This window comes from Neoarius graeffei, chromosome 22 (genome assembly GCF_027579695.1).
Source record: "Neoarius graeffei isolate fNeoGra1 chromosome 22, fNeoGra1.pri, whole genome shotgun sequence".
In the NCBI taxonomy this organism is placed as follows: domain Eukaryota; kingdom Metazoa; phylum Chordata; class Actinopteri; order Siluriformes; family Ariidae; genus Neoarius; species Neoarius graeffei.
Genome location: NC_083590.1, coordinates 46,455,149 through 46,461,148, shown reverse-complemented (window position 1 = coordinate 46,461,148; position 6,000 = coordinate 46,455,149).

Sequence of the window (6,000 nt, the reverse complement as noted above, 5' to 3'; positions counted from 1 at the left end):
TAATTTTTCTCTTTAAATGATACATTTTCTCAGTTTAAACATTTGATATGACATCTATGTTCTATTCTGAATAAAATATGGAATTTTGAAACTTCCACATCATTGCATTCCGTTTTTATTTACAATTTGTACTTTGTCCCAACTTTTTTGGAATCGGGGTTGTACATAAAACTAGGCTACTGATCACTACTACAGATCCTAGCACTCTGCAAGGCTAACTGGTGCCAATAGTTCTAAGTTAGAGAGATGGCACGCTTTTTCATGATCAATTCAAAGATTGGCAGTGAGCCACAAGGTTCAGCTCTTTTGAGAGGTCTCCTAGTCATCATTATGGAGTAATCATGCATCCAGGCAGCAAAAGTGAAACGTGCGCTATCCAGTAAACATTGAGATTTTTTAAAATGCAAAACTTACCGTTTAATTCACTTATCAACTCCCAGTGCAGCTGTGCGTGCAAGTGGAATCCAACATGACATAACAAAAGCTTGTTGTCCTATGAAGTTTTATTGTTGCTCTCGTCAAACCACAGCACCTGAATGAGTCAGTGAAGTTCTACCAGCAGGGCATCTATGGGCTTCAAAGGAGATTTTCATGCAGGCTGTGCTGTCCACCGAAAGCAGTGTGTATTAAATGAAAGAACAGAATGATATCACAGTACAATTTGGTGTGATACAATCTTTAAGTTCACCAAGTGATGATTAATACTGGCACATTTCTAGATCTAATATGCCTCTGTTCTATAGAAAAACAAAACTGCACAGAATTGAATTTTGTCAAGGATGGGTCAACAAGTTTCAGAAATAGAAAAGATGTTCTGGCTTTTAAGCATGTTTTCCACATAATTTTTGCTTTTTTCTTTAGGAAATGGCAAAGCCAGCTGCCTTTTTTCACCATGACACATGGGCACATATTGATAACGGGAATACTAGTTACTAATTGGTCGTCATGAATATGAGCTCATTGTATTTTTGGACATCAAAAATTATTCTTCATTTAGATGATTTTATTATTTTTTAAAATATTTTTGCAGACCCTGTTTTGGCATGAGTGTTTTTAAATATCTGTGAATGGTGATTGGTACAAGTCATGTTTACAACTGCATGTGTAGCTTCTTTCTCGGTCAGTGGCTCTCTGCTTGAATCTGCAAATTATTACTTGTAATATTTTCACTATCTGTGATTTTTAAAAATAATTGTATAAGTTCACTTCTGTTTCGAATGTATGCTACCCACTGTGAATACTGAGTGAGATTGTCTCGTCTTTCATTCAGTGGATCAGTGTTTGAATCAGGTTTTTTTTCCCTTCAAATCAGTGAGCTCCTTTTGTGTTCTCATTTGGATTTCCAGTGTTTTAGTAGATGCAGTAAAAGTCTGTGGTGAAATGGGCATAAAAGCATGTTCAAAAATAAAACAAAATTGCAACAATTATTAGCTATTTTTATTTTGATTCAGCTGATTTGTATTGATTTCATGAAATAACTGTTATTTAAACACACACACAGTGGTGTTTGAAAGTTTGTGAACCCTTTAGAATTTTCCATATTTTTGCATAAATATGACCTAAAACAACCTCAGATTTTCACACAAGTCCTAAAAGTAGATAAAGAAAATCCAGTTAAACAAATTAAACAAAAATATTATACTTGTTCATTTATTTATTGAGGAAAATAAAGTATGTGAAAATAAAGTATGTGAACTTCTAGGATTAGCAGTTAATTTGAAAGTGAAAGTAGAGTCAGGTGTTTTCAATCAATAGGATGACAATCAGGTGTGAGTGGGCACCCTGTTTTATTCAAAGAACGGGGACCTATCAAAGTCTGATCTTCACAACACATGTTTGTGGAAGTGTATCATGGCACGAACAAAGGAGATTTCTGAGGACCTCAGAAAAAGCGTTCTTGATCAGGCTGGAAAAGGTTACAAAACCATCTCTAAAAAGTTTGGACTCCACCAATCCACAGTCAGACAGATTGTGTACAAATGGAGGAAATTCAAGACCATTATTACCCTCCCTAGGAGTGGTTTACCAACAAAGATCACTCCAAGATCGAGGCATGTAATAGTTGGCAAGGTCACAAAGGACCCTAGGGTAACTTCTGAGCAACTGAAGGCCTCTCTCACATTGGCAAATGTTCATGAGTCCACCATCAGGAGAACACTGAACAACAATAGTGTGCATGGCAGGGTTGCAAGGAGAAAGCCACTGCTCTCCAAAAAGAACATTGCTGCTCATCTACAGTTTGCTAAAGATCACGAGAACAAGCCAGAAGGCTATTGGAAAAATGTTTTGTGGACAGATGAGACCAAAATAGAACTTTTGGTTTAAATGAGAAGCATTATGTTTGGAGAAAGGAAAACACTGCATTCCAGCATAAGAAACTTCTCCCATCTTTGAAACGTGGTGGTGGTAGTATCATGATTTGGACCTGTTTTGCTGCATCTGGGCCAGGATGGTTTGCCATCATTGATGGAACAATGAATTCTGAATTATACCAGAGAATTCGAAAGTAAAATGTCAGGACATCTGTCCATGAACTGAATCTCAAGAGAAGGTGAGTCATGCAGCAAGACAATGACCCTAAGCACACAAGTCGTTCTACTAAAGAATGGCTAAAGAAGAATAAAGTTAATGTTTTGGAATGGCCAAGTCAAAGTCCTGACCTTGATCCAATCAAAATGTTGTGAAAGGATCTGAAGCGAGAAGTTCATGTGAGGAAACCCACCAACATCCCAGAGTTGAAGCTGTTCTGTATGGAGGAATGGGCTAAAATTCCTCCAAGCCGGTGTGCAGGACTGATCAACAGTTACTGGAAATGTTTAGTTGCAGTTATTGCTGCACAAGGGGGTCACACCAGATACTGAAAGCAAAGGTTCACATACTTTTGCCACTCACAGATATGAAATATTGGATCATTTTGCTCAATAAATAAATGACCAAGTATAATATTTTTGTCTCATTTGTTTAACTGGGTTCTCTTTATCTACTTTTAGGACTTGTGTGAAAATCTGATGTTGTTTTAGGTCATATTTATGCAGAAATATAGAAAATTCTAAAGGGTTCACAAACTTTCAGTCACCACTGTATTTTATATATATGTGTATATAAACTGGATTTAGCAACTTTGGGATTGCTGCACCACACCAGGCCTTCTTGTCTGACAACCTGCAAGGAAGGTTGCATTTTTATATATACACACACACACACATACACACACACATATATATATATATATATATATATATATATATATATATATATATATACACACACACGTGTATATATATGTGTGTGTGTGTGTGTGTGTGTGTGTGTGTGTATATATATATATATATATATATATATATATATATATATATATACACACACACACACATATATATATATGTATATACACACACACACACAGTCGTACATGAGCTGATAGCCGATGAGGCGTGTAGGGCCGAGCCGGCTCTAAGCTTTGTACGATGAGCTTGAGTGGAATAACTCTTTTATTCTATCCACATTGACTGGATTTTGAGAAATGGGGCATTTTTATTTTTAGCAAATTCAATAAATGAAAACTTTATACAGAAACAAAATCATTTCGGCTTAGAAACAAACCGGTGAAATGACAGTAGCAATTTGTGAAAAATGCTGCTATAATAATTCGTCATTTATAAATAAATATGTTCTTACCATCAAATACTTTTATTCCATATTTCATTGCTTTTTTTTGTATTTTGGGGGGGTTTGTTTTCGAGTAGTTTTTATTTCGTCTTTGGTTGGTTCAGCAACATGCTCTGCCATTTTGTTTTTCTCTACTTATGGTATATGAGCTAATAGCCTAGTAGTAGAGTAGCCAATCAGATTGCACAATTGTTAATATCTACAGGGATGAGAATGAAAAATACAAAAAAAGTCTGAAAAAAGCCGGGGGTTTGGGGGCCACAGGCACCCAGTGGGGCCCAGGGGCAGAGCCACGTTGGGGGCCCAGGGGGCGAAGCCCCTGGGAGCTAATGATTTTTGGCTATTTTTTTAAACCCCAAAACCATTAATTTTATCAGCAAAAAGTTGCAGTTTATTTGGAAATAAATTCCCCTTCTTAGTGGACTACCAGGTGAAAATGATGGTACATCATTTGGTACAAGAGACTTGTTTTTAATCAATTCACATTTGATGATTTCAAAAAATCAATGCACCTTTTAATATAAACAAGAGCTCTACAGTATTATATTTCTGCATTTCTGTTATTCATGTCTTTGTTAACATGTGGATATCAATGTAAATGAATGAATATATAATTTTTTAAATATATAAAATACCTTACCAAATGGAGACTGGGCTGCTTTCTCTGAAGATCTTTTCATAATAGTGATAAGGTTACAATACTTTTCACAATATCAAATCAAATCAAGTTTATTTGTATAGCGCTTTTAACAATAAACATTGTCGCAAAGCAGCTTTACAGAATTTGAACAACTTAAAACATGAGCTAATTTTATCCCTAATCTATCCCCAATGAGCAAGCCTGTGGCGACGGTGGCAAGGAAAAACTCCCTCAGACGACATGAGGAAGAAACCTCGAGAGGAACCAGACTCAAAAGGGAACCCATCCTCATTTGGGCAACAACAGACAGCCTGACTATAATATTAACAGTTTTAACAGGTATAACCCTCAACTGTCCTCATGGGGCCATCCTTCACAGGAGCGGTGCAATAAAACTCCGACAAGACACAGGGCACCAGGATGGATCAAGCAGGTCCGAGGGGCAGAAGAGGCCAGCATCTCAATCCCAGGATCAACATGTAACTCAGAGGGACAGATTGGGGGGGGGGAAGAGAGAGAGAAAGAAAACACGTTGTTAGGTATGCCCTAAAAATGACAAGTATTAAATCTGTGTGGTAGGCTCGCAGAGATGAGAGTCTTTACATCAGGCATAACACACAACAATGGCATGTTAATATGGTAAAAAATATCATGACCTGCTCTGGCTGGATGCTTGATTGGGTGATGGGAGCACACTCCTCAGCAATGATGAGATGCAGATGGGACCCTTAGGGCTGGCCAAGACAATTCAGTTCCATTTCACCGGGTCTGGGACATGCGACAGAATGTCTGACGGCCGATTCCCTGCAGGCTACTCTCCACCAAAAGATTTCCTGTTGACTCCATGTAACTCAGAGGGACAGATTTGGGGTGGGGGGGAGGGAAAGAAAACACAGGTGGTTAGGTATGCCCAATGTCACCTGAATAAGTAGGAACAGTATACATATTGCACCGAGTACAAGCAGGGACTCCGGCAACTAACTATGACAGCATAACTAAAAGGAGAGAGCCAGAAGGTAACACAGGCATGAGGGAGCCCCGGGACATAAAGCAGCCAACCACTACACCGTCAACAAACTCGAGTGAGCAAGCGAGTGGGGACTGACAGCATCCATACATCCCAGTTTACCAAAACACTCTATGTCTGAGGACCCTCCAGATCTACTCCTTTACCTCATAAACACCATTAACAAAAGGCTTGACTAAACAGATATGTTTTCAGCCTAGACTTAAATGCTGAGACTGTGTCTGATTCCCGAACATTACTTGGAAGGCTGTTCCATAACAGTGGGGCTTTGTAAGAAAAGGCTCTGCCCCCTGATGTAGCCTTCACTATATGAGGTACCAGCAGATAGCCTGCACCTTTTGATCTAAGTAGGCGTGGCGGGTCATAGAGGAGCAGAAGTTCACTCAGGTACTGTGGTGCGAGACCATTTAGTGCTTTAAAGGTCAATAGTAGTATTTTATAATCAATACAAAATTTGATTGGGAGCCAATGCAGTGTGGATAAGACAGGCGTGATGTGGTCATATTTTCTAGTTCTAGTAAGGACTCTTGCTGCTGCATTTTGAACTAACTGTACAATATTATTCACAATACAATATTATTCACACGATCAGCTACTGATATCAGAGGCTTTACAGTGGAAGTGTGGCCATCTGTGCTTTTCACCAGTGGTTGATGTATATATG